Raw genomic sequence first — 18,470 nt, 5'->3', positions numbered from 1 at the left:
GAAATCATTCTCATGAGGATTACAGACATGAGCCACTGGCACCTTCTCCTTTGAGCTTTTATTCTTCACACATACGCACATAGAGTCTTGTCAACAAGTTGCTGCTGCCATTAACTTTTTAATATAGTTATTGTTAACACTAGAGTTTTGTTGAGCAGTTAATGTTTAGCTGGCCAAATAGTATCTGCAACATAACTTTCCCCCAAATTACAATGTCCCTTAGTATCTGAAGTGGGTTGGCTCTACAACCCATGTGGCTAATGAAGTTCTTTTGATATAAAACAGTATAATACTTGCATGTAAACTACAAACATCCTTCATATACTTTGTCTTCTTTAGATTGCTTACAGTAAGTAATATAATTGAAATAATGTGTAACTAGATTTTATACCATATTATAGGGCATTATGACAAGAAAACAGTGTGAATGTGTTTTAGTACAGATGCACTGCTTTTCCCTTAATGATGTACAATCTGTAATTGGTTAAATTTGCATATGCAGAGTATTTATTTGTGCATTATTTATAGAAACTATGCTGTAAGAAAGTTGGTCTTTGGTAAAATGATGATGGTTCTATGTTGAAACTTAAATGGACACCATGAGGAGACTGTGAGTTTTGTGTCTGCCTTTAAATGACAGGCAAGATCTTGAGAAATTACTAATATTGTAGCCAATATTGACTGAGAAATCCAATGCATTTCACAGAGAGAGTGTAAATCTGGCCACATTGTAACGAGTACAACAGAAGGAAAATTGAAACACTAACTTGTTCCCATTGAAATGAATGTCCACTGTCATCAGGTGTTTGAGCAGGGAGTTGTGGATAGCTCTTTGGCCAAGCAAAGCACATTTTATACGTGTCTGGTAGGACATGCAATAGAAAGACACAGCAGCTCTACAAGCTATTGACCTTTGGTGAGTGATTGTTTTCCCTTCCATATATCATTTCAAACTATGGGCTTCAAGGAAGTCTGGAACATAAAAATGACTTTTTGTTTTGACAGACCTGGGGCTGGAACTCAGGGCCTGGGCACTGAGCTTTTGCTCAAGGCTGGCACTCAGCTCTACTCTGAACTATCTGTTGGTTGGAGCTAAGTGTCTTGTGGACTTTTCCTGCCCAGGCTTGCTTTGACCTGTGATCCTCAGATCTCATTTCTGAGTAGCTAGGATTGTAGGCATAGGCCACCAGTACCTGACTTCCTGACTTTTTCTCCTCTGTCCTTTGTCCTCCTCCTCAGGCCCCCTTCCTTCCTTCCTCCTCCTTTTTTCATCTTTCTTCTTTTTTCCCCTTCTTCCTCCTTTTTTCATCTTTCTTCTTTTTCCCCCTTTTCTTCATTGCTTTGCTTTCTGAGAGAATTCAATGATCAGCCAACCATGAAATGGGAAAGTGGACCAAATAAGGCTGGATAATTTATTTGAGCCAAACAGAGGTATTATAATCTATTAAAAATGTTTAGCCAAACACACTGTATTCGTGACTTTATCTCGTAACCCTGCAAATTGTCTGGTAGTTGCCCAGGACCTGAGGCAGGAAGGCGGACCCATGTGCCTGAACTTTCCAGTCATGTCTTTGCAACTGGTAGTTTTTAATAAAAGAAAAACTCTAACATTGTGAAATTACATCAGTGAAGAAACCATAGCTTTTTATGTTCTTGTATATGTTTTTCTTCTGTGCAACGTTATTCAATGCCCTAAATTTCAGCTAATTTTGAGATATTTTCTTGAATATTGAGATTAGTCTGTAAATCAGGCTAGGAATAAATGAAATGCTGGTTTGGTAATAAAATTTATGTTACCATTTTATGAATATGAAAATGTCTAATTGTTATAACACAAGGTATCTTTGGATTAAGAAGTCTAGGACATTTTATTCTTTTACACCTTTTTTTTAAAGCAGGAAACCTTTGCTTCTACTATCAGTCTTCAAGCAGAAATCCCAGAAAAAAGAATTTTATAATCAGTCACAAAGAATTCCTACACGCATCATGTATCCCTTCCTCATCATTTCCCATTTCTTAGGAGTCTTCACATTGTTTAATTGTAATCATGTGCAACTAGCATTTTAAAGCTTCACACTGCTTTCACATTTATGGGATATGATGAGAAGATTAAGAATGGTTGAAACTCAAGACTAAATACAGGAAACTTAAGAGTAGATGTAGAAATGTGACTCCACCAGGCTTTCATGGAGCACACATTACCTCAGTGGGCTTCATGTTGTGGCCATCCATCTATAGAAGAACAAACTAGAAGGTGCACTCTCCCAAACAACCCTCATTCTAGTCAGGCCCCTCTCCTGTACTCTGCTTTGCAATTCTGTAGCAGGAATCTAAACTCTGGTTTCCTTCCATTGCATTGGTGTTGTTTGACCTGACTTTCCCTCAGCATGGAACTTACGCATATGGGACTGAGGTGGCAGGGCCCTGCCTTTCCAGGGCCTGCACTTAGTATTCAATCTATTGTGGAGCAGAGGGATGTTCATGACCCATAGCAAAACACCTCCCACGTCCCATAAAGTGACATGTTGTTTCTATTAAGGGATCATTTTCTTAAGTGAAATCATGACCAGTCATGATGGCATGGAAGTATACAGAGGCCAAGTGACTATGTGTTACTTTAATTACCAAAGAAGTAACTATTACGATTCCATAATGGTTCAAAGAAGAATTTTAAGACTGAAACAGTGGTTTTATTGTTTCTTTAGTTCAGAAGTAATTGAAATGGAATATGTAAATAGAGTCAAAGTGGACTTTTCCAAGTGAGAAAGAGAAGCCAATTGCACTTCGAAAGAAACTATATGACTATAGCAAGAAAGACATCGCCAATTAACAAATATTTATTTTCCTTTGCTATTCTCTGCTATTTATCCTGTTACATAGTAGTGGAATGAATTAGGAAGAGAGTGATGTAGAGTGCATGGTTTTCCATTGCAACACAAACTCTATCTATCTATCTATCTATCTATCTATCTATCTATCTATCTACCTACCTACCTACCTACCTACCTACCTATGTTTTTGCTGTTGCCGGGGTTTGAACTCAGGCTTGGACACAGTCCCTGAGCTTTTTTTGCTTAAGGCTAGCACTCTGTCACTTGAGCAGTAGCTCCACTTCCAGCTTTTTGGTGGTTAATTGAAGAGAAGAGTCTCACAGAGTTTTCCTGTCCAGGCTGGTTTAGAACCTCGATCCTCAGATCTCAGCCTCCTGAATAGCTAGGATTACTGGCTACAGCCACTGGCTTCCAGCTTACTTTCCCTATACTCTTAAACTATATAGGAATCAACTCTTTGGTAAGCTTTTTTCAATTTTTATGTTTATATTACTAATGATTATTTTGTCTCTATTTTCCTATCTTATGATTATTTAATTATAAGACAATTGTTTATTTTTTATTTGATTAGTTATTTAAAGGACGGGTCTTTGGGGCTTTATATCATAGGATCCAAAGGTAGCACTAATGTCTGTGAACCTTAAAATTATACTACCACTTTTTTGATGAACAAAGCTCATTAGAAACTGTGGCTCAGGCCTGTAATCCCAGATCCTCATGAGTTTGGAGGATTGTGCTTTGAAACCCGCCCTGGGCAGGGAAGTCCATGACATCCATCCTCCATGAACCACCAAGTACCAGAAATTGTGCTATTTCTCATGGGGTAGCAGGCCAGCATGGAGTGACAAAGCTAAGGGACATAGCCCAGTCTCTGAGTTCAATTTTCAGTGCTGGCTCAAAAACCAAAACCCCACCGAAACACAAATGACCTGAAGGACTCTAGTCCCTGTGCGTAGGAACTAATAATTTGTCCTACTACTGTGAAGGGAAGAGCTTCTGAGTTCTTACAAAAACTATCTTTAAGTATTTGTGCAAAGGAGTTGCCATTTGACAAAGCAGTTTATGAATATGGCCCATCTTAACCCACCTCACCCCTTTCAACATTCTTGCCCCTCCTTCCTCTGCCCAGCCCTTCCGTTTTCTTACTTTTGTAGTATGTACAATGAATTCTTGACTACAATTCCCCCCTTCCCCTTCATTTGTCTCCCGCTCTCCCCTTGCCCCCACTTGATGAGCTGCTGTTTTTCACCCTTATGCTTTGGGAAGTAATGATAAGCACCACCCCCCCCCCCCTGCCGCCAGTACTTCCTCAGAACTTTCTAGATTCCTAAGAGTGGTCATTGTAAATGTCTAACACAAGAATAAATAGGATAGCAAGATATGAGAGGGTTAAAGACATGCTTTAATCATTAGACTTTGTGATTCGAATAAAGAAATGTTGTTGAATAAAGACACTGCACATTCCTGTTGGATATTTCTCACAGAGTGAACACAGTGCTGTCCCAACTCTTTTACTATATTTAAGTTTTTGGCTCATCACTGGTATTTGTTTCATAATCTAACAAAAAGATCACGTGTCTCTTGCTAGCAAAAGCTGCAGAGGAGGGAATGCTTATTCTGTGAGTAGAGAGAGAAGAAAGGCTGGAGAGATGTTTGTGCTTGTGGAGAAGCTTTTTTTTTTTTTTTTTTTTTTTTTTTTTTAATAAACGGAGGCCATGTTTGGCACCTCCCGAATTTTGCACTACTCTTTTCGCTGTCCTAGCTTTGACTTAGTTTGTTTTATGTTCTCGTTTGGTTAGTTCCTTGAACATCCCATCTAATTTCCATGTTACTCATTTTTGTGTTGCAGCTTCTGACAACTGTCTTGAGTCCACACTTCTCTAGATTTTTATACCTAGCAGCCATTTGGCTTCTACTTTTCCTGATCTCTCTCTTCCTCTCTCACTACCTGTGCCTAATGTTGAGGTTATAGTATCCAAAATAGCTCAGGCCTCAGCCACCTTGGTGTGTTCATGCTATCTGTCCCTACCTGCCTCAGTGTCTGTACCTTTTGGCTGGTTTCACTCAGATTATGGCCAGAGAATGGCTGAAGTAAATAACAGGAAGGAAGAAAGGAAATGTATGGTGATTAGCAGTTCTTTGAGGGAAATGTTTACCTTTATTCACAAACAGTGTATGTGTTGGTAGTTTTCTTATTGCCAGAGAAAGAGAGTGTTGATTCTAAATGTTAGTTTTTAACATGAGAATTTTAAGCATTATATGTTATAACTTTCAAAAATGTTAGGTGTTTCAGAATCATTAAAAAATATTTATTGTCTTTTTTCTCCTTTATTGTCAAAGTGAAGTACAGAGGGGTTACAGTTTCATATATAATGCAGTGAGTACATTTCTTGTCAAATATGTTAGCTCCTCCTCCCCTCCACATGCCTACCTCTTCCCTCCTGCTTCCCCTTCCACCCACGAGTTGTACGGTTGGTTTACACCAAATGGTTTTGTGAGTATTGTGTTTGGAGTTGTTTGTCTTTTTATCCTTTGTCTATTGATTTTGATATTCACTTTCTCTTCCCTAGCTCTAATACACGTATATACAGTATCCAGGGTACTCAGATGAGATACAGTGATAGTGGGGGTAAAACCACAGGAAGGGAATACAAGAGAAAATAAAAAGGGTACGGATTCATATGGCATGTTGAAAATAATTACAATAATGATGTACCACTTGTTTCCATAACATGGAGCTCATTTCACTTAGCATCATCTTAAGTGTCCATAAGGGCATAGCTATTGGGCTATTATGACTTCGGCTTTGACTAGCCTAAACATGTACTAATTATTCCAAAAAAAATTTACTAAGTGAAGTGAGCCAGACCTAAAGAAACATAGACTGTATTGTTTTCCTCATAGGAAAAATATTTTTTTTTCTTATTTATTGTCAAAGTGATGTACAGAGAGGTTACAGTTGCATATGTTAGGCATTGGATACATTTCTTATACTGTTTGTTACCTCCTCCCTCATTTACCCTCCCCTCTCCCTGCCCCTCTCCCCCCAAGAGTTGTTCACTTGGCTTACACCAAACAGTTTTGAAAGCATTGCCTTTGTAGTCGTTTGTCTTTTTATCCTGTGTCTCTCGGTTTTGGTATTCCCTTTCACTTTCCTAATTCTAATACCAGTATATACAGTTTCCAAAGTACTCAAATAAGATAAACTGATAGTGCAGGTACAACCGCAGGAAGGGGATACAAGAGCATCATCAACAGTAGAAGCTACAGTTACACATGGCATGTTGAAAGTAATTACAGCAGTGATATAACAGTTGTTTTCATAAAATGGAGGTTGTTTCACTTAGACTCATCTTATGTGTTCATAAGAGTATTGCTATTGGGCTCTTGTGATCCTCTGCTGTGACTAGCCTAAACCTGAGCTAACTATTCCCTATGAGGGAGAGCATAGAATCCATGTTTCTTTGGGTCTGGCTCACTTCACTTAGGATAATTTTTTCCAAGTCCTTTCATTTCCTTACAAATGCGGCAATGTCATTCTTTGAGACAGAGGTATGAAATTCCATTGTGTATATGTACCACATTTTCCTGATCCATTCATCTACTGAGCGTTACTGGGTGGGATCCATATTTTAGCTATGCCAAATTGTGCTGTGATGAATATTGTTGTGCTGGTGGCTTTTGTGTGTTCTTCTCTGTGGTCTTTGGGTAGATGCCAAATGTGGGGCTGCTGGATCATAAGGGAGCTCTATGTTTACCTTCTGAGAAATCTCCATACCACTTGCCTGAGTGGCTGAACAAGTTTATATTCCCACCAACGATGAAGTAGGTTTCCCATTTGTCCACATATCCTCCAATATTTATTATTGTTAGTTTTCTTGATATAGGTCATTCTTACTGGGGTGAGATGGAATCTCAATGTTGTTTTGATTTGCATTTCTTTTATCGCCAGAGATGTAGAGCACTTTTTCATATGACTCTTGGCCATTCTCATTTCCTCATTAGAGAAGTCTCTTTGTGAGTCTTTAGCCCACTTGTTGAGGGGGCTGTTGGTTCTTTGCGGTTTTGTTTTGGAGGAATGTAATTTTTTGTAGTTCTGCATATATTTTAGATATGAGGTCTTTGTTCATTGTATGGCTGATAAAGATCTTTTCCCAATCTGTAGGCTTTCCATTCATCTTGTGAGCTATGTCCTTTGCCCTGCAGAAGCTCAGCAATTTGATGCAATCCCATTTTCTCGCCCTTTTTTTGATTTGTAGCATTTATGGCTCTTTGTTAAGGAAGGTCTGTCCTGTGCCAAGGAGCCCAAGTGTTTCTCCTACTTCTTTTAGTGCTTGAAAGGTATCTGTTATAATTTCAAGATCTTAGATCCATGTGGAATTTATTTTGGTGCAGGATGATATATAAGGATCTAATTTTGCTTTGTTGTGGGTGTTGAACCAGTTTTGCCATCACTATTTGTTAAAGAGGCTATCTTTCTTCCATAGTATTTTTTTAGCTCCTCTATCAAAGATTAAGGGGGCTTAGTTCTGTGTGTTCACTGCTGGATCTTCAATTCTGTTCCATTGGTCTTCAGGCCTGTTCCATTGCCAATTCCAAGCTGTTTTTATAGCTATAGCTTTATAATACAGCTTGAAGTTTGGTATTGTAATTCCTCTGGCATTGTTCTTTCTGCTTAGGATTGTTTTTGCTAGTCGGGGGGTCATTTATTTTTCCATATAAATTTCTGGATTGCTTCCTCAATTTCATTAAAAACTGGTGTTGGGATATTAGTGGGTATTGCATGGAATTTGTAGATAGCTTTTGGCAATATTGCCATTTTGACTATATTAATCTTCCCAATCCAGGAGCATGGGAGGTTTTTCCATTTCCTTAGTTCTTTTTTTTTTTTTTTCAAATTTTTATTATCAAAGTGATGTACAGAAAGGTTACAGTTTCATATTTTAGGCACTGGATACTTTTCTTGTACAGTTTGTTACCTTGTTCCTCATACCCCTCTCCCTCCTCCCCCTTCCCTTCCCCCCCCCACGGAGATGTTCAGTTCACTTACACCAAACAGTTTTGCAAGTATTGCTTTCGTAGTTGTTTGTCTTTTTTTACCCTGTGTCTCTCAAATTTGGTATTCCCTTTCAATTCCCGATTTCCAATACCAGTATACACGGTTTCCAATATAGGCAGATAAGATTACAGAGATAGTGTAGGTACAACCACAGGAAGGTGATACAAGAACATCATCAATAATAGAAGCTACAGATACACATAGGACGTTGAAAGTAGTTACAACTGTTTCCATAACATGGAGTTCATTTCACTTAGCATCATCTTATGTGTTTATAAGGGTATAGCTATTGGGCCTTGTGATGCTCTGTTATGACTTGCCTAAACCTGTACTAATTAGCCTTAATTTTGTTTTTTATGCTTTTAAAGTTCTAATCATAGAGGTCTTTCACTTCTTTGGTTAAGGTTATTTCTAGTTATTTTATGTTTTTGAGACTATTGCAAAGGGAGTTGCTTTCCTGATTTCAGCCTCTGTCTTCGTGTTATTAGCATATAGAAAGGCTGTTGATTTTCCAGGGTTTATTTTATATCCTGCAACTTTGCCAAAGTTTTGGATCTGCTCTAGTAGCTAGGGAGTAGAGTCTATGGTGTTCGTTAGGTATAGGATCATGTAATCTGCAAAGAGAGAAAGCTTAACTTCATCTTTTCCTATTTGGATCCCCTTTTTGTTTTCTTCTTGCCTAATTGCTCTGGCTAGGAATGTTAAAGTGGAGGGGAGAGAGCAGACATCCCAATCTTGCTCCTGATTTTCAAAGGAATGGGTTTAGCTCTACACCATTTAGAATTATGCTTGCTGTTGGTTTTTCATAAACTGCCTGTCCTTGCTATAAGTATCTCTTACGTCCTGCATGGAATTCTTTTCTTCATTAATTTGGTTTTGAGTGCTGTCTCTCAAATCTTTTAGCTGGGTAACTATCTTTTCGTTTGCCTCTTCAAGTTCATCTATCTTTCTCTATGTTGAGGCCATGAAATCGTCTATTACTTTATGGATTGATTGATATCTATGGATGGATGGATTCTATGCTTCCTGCTTGTTTTGAGTGGGAAATTGGACTCCATTGTTTACCATCTTGAGTTTCTTCTGCCCTTTCGGAGTGGGAATGCCAATCTACAAGCACCTTTGAGCACCATTTAAGACACAAAGTAGACCTTACCAAGCACTGTCGTGTAAATCTTAGACATTCACAATTATATACCGATACCTTGTATAACTGTATATAGAATTTGATTTGGTGTTCCTAAAGAAGACATTTTCAACATAACAACCAATCCTGAGCCCTGTATTCAGTAGTTAATTATTTACTGTTACAATCCTATGAGCAATTTTTGTTCTTATGCACTTTTTGAACTGGCTGGATTTCTCTATGAACCACTTTGATTCACTTGGGTTGAACAGGCATACCCTCTATCCAATAACTGGGGGTCAATGGAGTCTGGAGGTCCTGGAGGTAAATCTGGACAGTAGGTTAGAGGTAGTGAAGAGAATCGAGTAAAATGTAATTGGGGAGGGATGATTTTGGTTTAGTTTCAGTGGCATGGAAATGTGAAGAGTAGAATCGGTAGAAAGAACAAGGTTAAAATGAAGATCATGGAGAGTTAGCAGAAAAGTGTCAAGGTGGTAGTCACAAGAAACGAATTAAAAAGAAAGAGAATGTGAATTGAGAATAAATAAAAAATACTGGAAGACAAATGCACAAAACAAAGAAAAATTAACAATCCCCCCCAGAAAAAGAAAATAAAAAAATGATAAAACGAACAAAAATGGAAAAAAAAAACATCAACGACATTTCAGAGATGAAAGATAGAAAAAAAAAAGTTTAAAAAAATGTTTAAACCAATGGAGTCTTCCTTGATTGGGTGGGCTTTCTCCAGTCTCGGGTTTCCTTGCATTGGTGTGTAGTCTATTTTGATGCTTGTGTGGTTTGACCTGCTTTCAGTTTTCAGGGGGTGGATCAGCTCTGACCCTCCTCCCCTGTCAGTGAAATCCTGAGGCTCTGTGATTCACACAGCTTGCACATAGGACTTGGGTGTCCTCTGTAAATGGGGGGCGTGAACAGTCTTGGGAGCCCTGGCTCCTCCCATCTGCTGTGAGACTGGTGCTTTTATCGCCTGGCTTTGAAGAGCCTGTGTACTCAGCAGGGCGGGTTGGCCCTGGACTGGTTTACCTGTCTGAGAGCCGCTTGCCTTTGGGTGGTTCCTCCCTCATGGGCATGACAGCCTCCTGAACAGAGCTGGCTATGGAATTCAACTCCATTTTGGTCTGGGAATTAGGCTTCCTCTATGATGGGGCCATTTATCTGTCTCGGGAACTGTTTGTTCTCCCATCTGTTTGTTCCTTGCTGCTAGTACCTGCTCTCCACTTTCCGTTTTAATTTAGAAATTCAGGCGGGCAGGGCGGGCACCTCTGGCTGAGTTCACCTGAGTGTGTAAACTGTGGCCCGGATGAGCTTCCTGCCTGGGCAGGGGTTGTGCTGCTGGGTGGAGCTGGCTCTCATTGGTCGGTCCCTCTTGCCCTTTTCAAAGCTGGCCCCTTTGTCCTGGCTTTCCCCAGGCCGGGTTTAATTCCAGTCTGGTCTGACCCTATGCCAGTGTCAGAGATGGCGCTGTGCTCTGGCAGTGGGGGAAGGCTACCTCCCAAAAGTTTCTCTGTGGGCACGAGTGAGAATATCTTTTGTAGGGTACTCATGTTTGTTTGCATTTTTGGCCTGTCCATGCTCAGCCTGCGATCCACGTCTGTCTGTCACCATCTGGAGGATTTCTTCTTGGTCACCTCTGTGTGCTTTAGGTGCACGAACTGTGGGATACTGTGCCAGCACCAGCAATGGCTTGGCAGAGGGATGGGGCCCAGAACTCAAATCTGTGTTTTCAGGCCAGCAAAGTCGATTTTTCCTTCCTGGTCAGAATCCCTGTACTGTTATAACTTACTTGGGCTGTCTTTCTAGGAGTAAAAATTTCTGGAGTGTTTAGACTGGGGTGTTGGAGAGAGCTGAGCTAGGGCTCTGCTGCCCCTCCACTCAGGGAAAATATTTTTAAATTGCTGTGTGCTGGTGATTAATGCCTAGCTATTTAGAAGACTCAAAGTGCGGATTGCAGTTGGAAGCTAGCCTGGGGAGGAAATTGACTGAGATTCTGGACTCCATATGACCACCAAAAGAAAACAAAAACCCAAAACAAAAAAAAACAGCAGAAAGTACAGCTGTGGTAGAGTACTAGCCTTCAGCTCTAAAAATCAGGATCAGCGGCAAGACCAGAACTGGGACCAGTAACCCAGAGACCTAGTGAAATGTTCATTGTGACTAAGCCTGCCTTATTATTTAGAGCTAGGTATGGGCTGTTAAGGTCTTGGGAAGAACTAACTGGGTATCAAAATAATTAAATTCTCCAAAAATAACTAAAAGTGTATTAAAATGTAGTCTATAATCAGTTGTGCCCAATATTAATGAATTTAACCCTATATTATGATGGGTATTTGAGTTCATAGTTTCCAGTTGGTTTACTCTTTGCAGCTTCTAAAGTAGCAGCCCCCCCTTTTTGTTTGAAAAATTAGTAATTGATTTTCTTTTTCTTATGTAATTTGGAAATTCTCTGCTGAGAATTATGATACCATGTAGAAAGCTGTTGACACACCAATTAGGTGGTTTTCCTGAAGCTAAATGACGCCTGTCAGTTGTTAGGTCAACTGTAAGATTTTGATCCTCTCTGCAGGTGAGCTTTTCCTGGCCATTATTTTTAAGGACCCTCACCAGCGCTCATAAAGTTGGGTTTAGGTACTGCAGCCATGTTTACTAGTAAATACTTTGGGAGTTGGCTAAGCTCTCCTAGGGCTGCAAAAATCATTTGGGTCTAAAAGAAACAGTGGTGTCAAGACTCTGGCTAATTCTTCCCTTTACGTGGCTGTCCATGTGTCCTGTTGGATGTGTAACAACATCCTGTGCTTTGACCTAGGAGCCGGTTGTATCCGTAATTCTACAAACAAACATGTTTCCAGATGCTTTCAAATAATGTCCCAAATGAGAACTGTTTTTTGAAGCATACCCTGTGAGTAAAGATGATGGGTATCAGTGTGGGTTTCTTTAGGAGTAAAGGAAGCAGAGGGTGATTATGACAAACCGGATCTGGGTCTCCCTTTAGTTGGAGGCATTCACTGTGGTATTGTGGTGGTGGATGCAACAGTAGAAGACAAATTCTCTTCCCTCCACCTTGTGATTGCTTCTACTGCCATATGACAGGGTTGGGCTCAAGATCCACCTGTTACTATTCCTACACAGTACGTGTGCATGGCCATGAACACATTGGAGTCACAAGGCTGCACAATCCCCATGTCTTTCTGCAGAGAAGTCCAGTGTTGCATAGTGGGCTGTGTATAATTTGTCAGTGCACACTGAGGTATATCATGTGTACTCATGGAGGCACAGTATCTTGCTGTGGAAGTGAACCCTGGGTTAATGAGCAGGAAGGTCCCCCTGGACAGTTCACAGAGGCTGCCATGTCGGGTTTACTATTTGCAGGGATCACCTGGGTTCCTGCTTCTATTCCACACAGCTTTAAGCTATCTATTTGGTATTTCAAAATAAATATGACTCTGTGTGTGTGTGTGTGCGTGTGTGTGTGTGTGTGTGTATGTGTATGAGAGAGAGAGAGAGTATCCATATACATATGTGCACTAATACTTGAGCTCAGGGCATCTTTCTTTAATTTATGTTTATTTTCCAGTTGGTGTACAGAGGGGTTACATTTTCATACCTAAAGTAATGAGTACATTTCTTATCAAACTTGCTACCTCATGCCTCATTTTTCTTCCAGATTTTTCCCTCCATTTTTACAGTTAGTTTACAACATATCTTGTAGTTATTACTTTTGCATTCGTTCTCGTTTTACCATTTGCCTCAATATTTTGATGTTCCCATCCCTTCCCTAATTCACGCACACACACACACACACACACACACACACACACACACACACACACACAACACATATATATATATATCACATATATATATATATATATATATATATATATATATATATATATATATCCAGGGTATCAAAATCAAAAACAGTGACAAGGCCAAACCATAGGGAAGATAAGCAAAAGGAAAAAGGAATGATTTCATATAGCATGTTAAAAATAACAACAATGATACCACATTTGTTTCCATATCATAGAGTTTGTTTCACTTCACATCATTTTATGTGATCATAGGTACATAACTACTGAGATACAGTGTTTCATAATGGCTTTCAAAGCCCACTGGCACTCTGCTAACAGGGACACATAGCCTGCCTTTCAGTCCGGCCCTGCCTATTGTGCCACCTCTGCTGCCCTTGAAACTTCTCAGTGTTGTGTGTGTAGTCAGAGGCTACCTACAATTTTTTCACATTGCATCCTTGAATTCCTCCAATGAGATTTTGCTTAAATAGTCATGCAGTGTAGGGTTTATTGAAATATATAGTCTTCAGTCTTTGGACACATTTGTTGGAGAAGTTCATCTTTTTGTTAAGTTAAACATTTGTTTTCAGGTAGTATCCATCATTTGATTCTGGACATCATCGCCATCCACTGTAATGAAAAAGCTGAAATACCTCTTTTTTATGACAGTTCTTCAGGTGTATGAAATCGCAGATTGCATTTCACACTATTTCAGTATAAATGTTTTTATTTTTAGGATTAATTCCCTTAGATTATTAGGCAGTTTGAATTTGTTTTTACTTAGAGTGCTTGCTTGCAATAACAGATCTGAATAAAGCTTCAGTTTGTTCAGAGAAGAAAACTTCAGTTCTGTATATCATACTGTCTGCTAAGGAACCTCCAATCGCAGTCATATTCTTTCTGGAGTTGTAGATCTTCATGCTTATTTAAACTTCTAATTATTTTCATATATGCCACTAAGTCCTGCCTTGTCTACTCATTATTGTACAAGTTTTAAAGGGAAGGAGCACACTGAAACATTTTCTATAATTTAATTGGAGAGAAGAGTCTCATAGACTCCTCTGCCTGTGCTGGCTTCCAATTGTGAACTGTGATCTCAACCTCCTTAGTAGCTACGATTATTGGCATGAGCCACTGGTGCCAGGCAACTTGTCACATTGTTTTTCCCACCAAATGTCCATCCAATTTGTAGAAAATCCAACTTTGGCTTTGTCAGGATTGATTGCAATCATGATCATTTCAGTGATATTCAACTCTGGGCTTCATTTTCTGCTTTTGTTGCTCTCAATCTGTTTATGAGGGCCTTGAGAAGTGTCTTCTTAGCCACGATGCTTGCATGAAGCATCTTTCCTGAATAGCCATACTTTTAACTATGGTCCTCCAGAGAATGCTCCCTTTTCATATTAGCAAATGGTACAAGGAAGAAGGTTTTCAAGGTTCAATAAATTACATGCGCATGGAATCAAACAGATGTAAGCACGTTTACTTACTGGAAAATTTGTGAATGGTGAGTCACAAGTCACAACAGCAGTGTATCATTTAGCAAACTCAAGAGGTTTAGAAAATTAAAATGTATTCTTTTGGAGCAGAATATATGTATATATAAGTTCATCAGAATAATATTTTTCCTCTTAAATAATATGGTTAAGAGCAAGTAGTTCTAAGGACTGATGTTTTTTATCATGGAAATAAGGAGGAGACATAATTTACAAGTTTGCAGAAAGTTAGTTGACATTGTCTAGGGTTGGTAAAGTGAAATTAACTTGAAGCGTGCTTGCCTAGCATGCATAAAGCCCTGGGTTCAATTCCCCAGAACCACAGAAACAGAGAAGGACAGAAGTGGCGCTATGGCTCAAGCGACAGATTGATAGCTTGAGCAAACATAAGCTAGGGACAGTGCTCAGGCCCTGACTCCCAAGCCCCAGGAATGACAAAATAAAAATAAACCCAATAAAAAGAACCTTCAAAATGGGAACCAGAGGCTGGACAAATCCAGCCCCTGCCTCATGAGGCTTCTTACAGGCTTCATTCAAGGACTGCCATCTAACACCAAGGGACCCTGCTGCTTGCTGCTTCAGGAGGGGTCACATTTCTGCCTTTTACCCCTAATGTCGACGCCCTTTACCAGCAGGAAGCAGCCAAAGAGTCATTGTCCTTTTCCATAGCTATTAAAAGGGTGGAATGTCAGTTCCCTCCTGGAGGGCTCCAAGCAGATGCCCCTCACCTCATTATGTCTCCACACAGTTACTGGGTAACCAGCAGGCCTAGAGACAGGTACCTTCCCCTTCCCTAAGGTCACATCCTAATCCATCTGACCCAATGCTCTGCCAGCTTGGGCTGGCAAGAACAACCCCCATGAATTTTACTGGATCTCTCTCTCTCTCTTTCTCTCTTTTTTTTTTTTTTTTAATTTCTTGATATTGATGTTGTCCTCTGTTTGGAGGAAACTTCTGTGTTGACTTTCACCTCTGGGGTTTTGAGTTGTAGTTACAGGGTGGTCATCCCAAATAAAATGTGTTAGTGTCACCTTCTACATCGTACCTCCAAGACTGAATCTATTGGCTCATTCTATTCCTCCTGATAGCCGCCTACTGTTTTATTTTCTGTCTTGCTGTCATCCAGTTCATGCTTTTCTAGAAGTCTTACATTTGTTACTTATATTTTTTTACTATCCTTGTGACGTAATTCCTTTCTTTTTTTTTTCAAATTTTTATTATTAAACTTATGTATAGAGGTTACAGTTTCATACATTAGGCATTGGATACATTTGTTGTACTGTTTGTTACCTTGTTCTTCAAACCCCACTCCAATCTCCCCCTTACCCTTTCCCCCCCTGAGTTGTTCAGTTCACTTACACCAAACATTTTTGCACGTATTGCTTTTGTATTTGTTTGTCTTTTTTTACCCTGTGTCTCGCAATTTTGGTATTCCCTTTCAATTTCCTAGTTCCAATACCAGTATACACAGTTTCCAATATACTCAGATAAGATTACAGAGATAGTGTAGGTACAACCACAGGAAGGTGATACAAGAACATCATCAATAATAGAAGCTACAGATACACATGGGACATTGAAAGTAGTTACAACTGTGATATAACAATTGTCTCCATAACATGGAGTTCATTTCACTTCGCATCATCTTATGTGTTCATAAGGGTATAGCAATTGGGCCTTGTGATACTCTGCTATGACTTGCCTAAACCTGTACTAATTATTCCCAATAAGGGAGACCATAGTGTCCATGTTTCTTTGGTTCTGTCTCACTTCACTTAGTATAATTTTTTCCAAGTCCTTCCATTTCCTTACAAATGGCATTTGTTACTTCTAAAGGCCTTGTAGTTATTCGCAATCAGCATTGTATATAGCTTTATTTAGGCTCAAATGACAACTTTTAGGCTATTATGTCTAGCAATCTCTGAGCTGGTGTGTGTGTGTGTGTGTGTGTGTGTGTGTGTGTGTGTGTGTGCTCTTGAGGTTTGAACTAGGGCCTGGGCACTATAGCTGAGCATTTTTGTTCAAGTCCAGCGCTGTGCCATTGGAGCCCCAGCTCCCCTTTTGCTTTCTGATGATTAATTAGACGTGAGTCTAATTTCTGCCCAGGCTGGCTTCAAATTGTAATCTGCATATCTCAGCATTCTGAGTAGGTTCATTACAGGTATGGACCATAGGCACTCTACTTTTTGTTTTCAACAGACAAGAGCTAATTATTGAGGAACGGTTAGGAGATCTCTTACTTTTGAGCTGGTTTTGATTGCATTTTTTTTCTTCTTAAAAAACTGAATTGATTGCTTTTCCTTTAGTCCTTCCTGGTCTGATACTAAAAGCCTTTCACAATGGAGCTCCTTTCCATATTCCCAGATTTCCCTCTTTTCTTTTCTCTTTTTTCCCCTCTGTGATTTGTTCCCGCTAGTATGGAACACGCAAACAGCCTTCTAACTTCAGGCCTCTTGGAGGCCAGTTCAGATACTGGTCTTCCTGTCCAAAACTAATTTCTTCTTCCCCTGAACCTTTAGGTTACTTTCTAATGATAGCATGATCTGCCCTTATTTCCAGGGCTGACATTTGTGTACCTCTTGTGTCAACTTCTTGAAGGTTTGGCTTCATTTTGGTTTTGTGTTTCTGTCCTTCCTACACCTTAAGACAGAGTCCCTGTTGATTTAATAAGTTGGTAAAAAATATGTAAACTCATGGAGAAGTTTAATAGTGTCTACTCAGAAGAAATGAGGAGATAGCATGGTAGTTTCAGTCCGACAGAAAAGTTGAATTGGGAATCACTTTAATCCTAAAATATATCTAAAATCTTAAGATTTGCTAGTCAAGTATGCACTCAGAATTATGTTAATTTAAGTCATTTGTATCATTAGAGCTAAATCATTATACACTTAGAAGGAAAATCCAAACAGTGACTCCTCTCAAAACCATTTCAGAGAAAGCCAGAATGTTTTGAGATAGGATAGTATTCAACTATCACTGATGAGAATACCTTTTCTTCTTACATTGATTGGGTATTTACTAGTCAAAAACTCCTTATGTAAATAAAAACAACTCAGTCTCCAGAGTTTACCTTTACTTTATTTGCTTATTGCTAGAATTTGTAGTTCTCCATATCTACCACAGTTATATCACCTTATAATTTGGATTTCATATCTTTGTAAACCTTACAAAATTTGACGTTTGTATGCATTAACTTGAAGACCATTGGAATATTGATAGTTATACGAATCATTGTTTAAAACATTAATTCTGAGAAGACAGAAATTTTGAAATAAATGCTGTCGTGGAATCCATTTTTGTGCTTAAAAAAAGTTTTCCTTTGACTTTGGATGCCCTTATCATAGTTAGTACTCATTTCGAGTATTATTTATGCTTTTACTCATCCAACTTTTTTTTAGTGTTTAATAAAATGCAATTAGCAGATCATCTGTTATAAAATGGTAGCTGTCAGCCCAGCGTTTGCATACTTCAGTTCCCCATGGGCCAGAAAACATGACTTTCATTCTGTAGCCTTAGCCTTGACGCTGCCTGCTACAATGCCTTCTTATCTTCTGGTAGAAACACCTGCCCAACGCAAGTCATCCTATCAGACTTGCTCCAGCCCTTGTGTTACAGTGTCATAGTTGACGTTCACAGGACATCTGGAGCTGCAAATCCCTCCCCTGGCCATTCTGCTGGGACTGGCTTGGGCCATGTTCCTAGGCAAATACAATTTCCACCTCCCCTCCTGCTCCATCCTCCCACATCCTGGCTGAACCCGTGTGGGACAGCTCGCCCACCGCCTCAGCCCTTGCCAGTCCTGGAAGCGGCCGGTGTATGGATCTGCCACCTTTCTCGCCCTCCATGTCATCTGTCTTCCTGACAGCACAAGGAAGATACAAGAAAAACAGGTCAGCGGATCCGGGCATTTCCTCCCTGTGCAGGTTTCCGCTTACCTCTTGTCTGCCCTCTTGCCTTGGCCTCTCTGGCCCAGATCACTGCCTGCTCCTTTCTGCTAATGGGAAGCCAAGGATTATACTGGCTATAGGCCGGAGCTGGCAATCCTGGTGCCCGTGGCTCACAGCCATATGTTTTAGGCTCCTTCAGGAAGCTCTGCTAAGACACCAGGGAAAGGGATATCTGACCCTTCCCTGCCGTGACCAAGGCACACTA

The sequence above is a fragment of the Perognathus longimembris genome, chromosome 15 (assembly GCF_023159225.1).
Source record: "Perognathus longimembris pacificus isolate PPM17 chromosome 15, ASM2315922v1, whole genome shotgun sequence".
Classification (NCBI taxonomy): domain Eukaryota; kingdom Metazoa; phylum Chordata; class Mammalia; order Rodentia; family Heteromyidae; genus Perognathus; species Perognathus longimembris.
The sequence above is the reverse complement of the archived record's forward strand: the minus strand, read 5'-3'. Positions refer to the sequence as shown.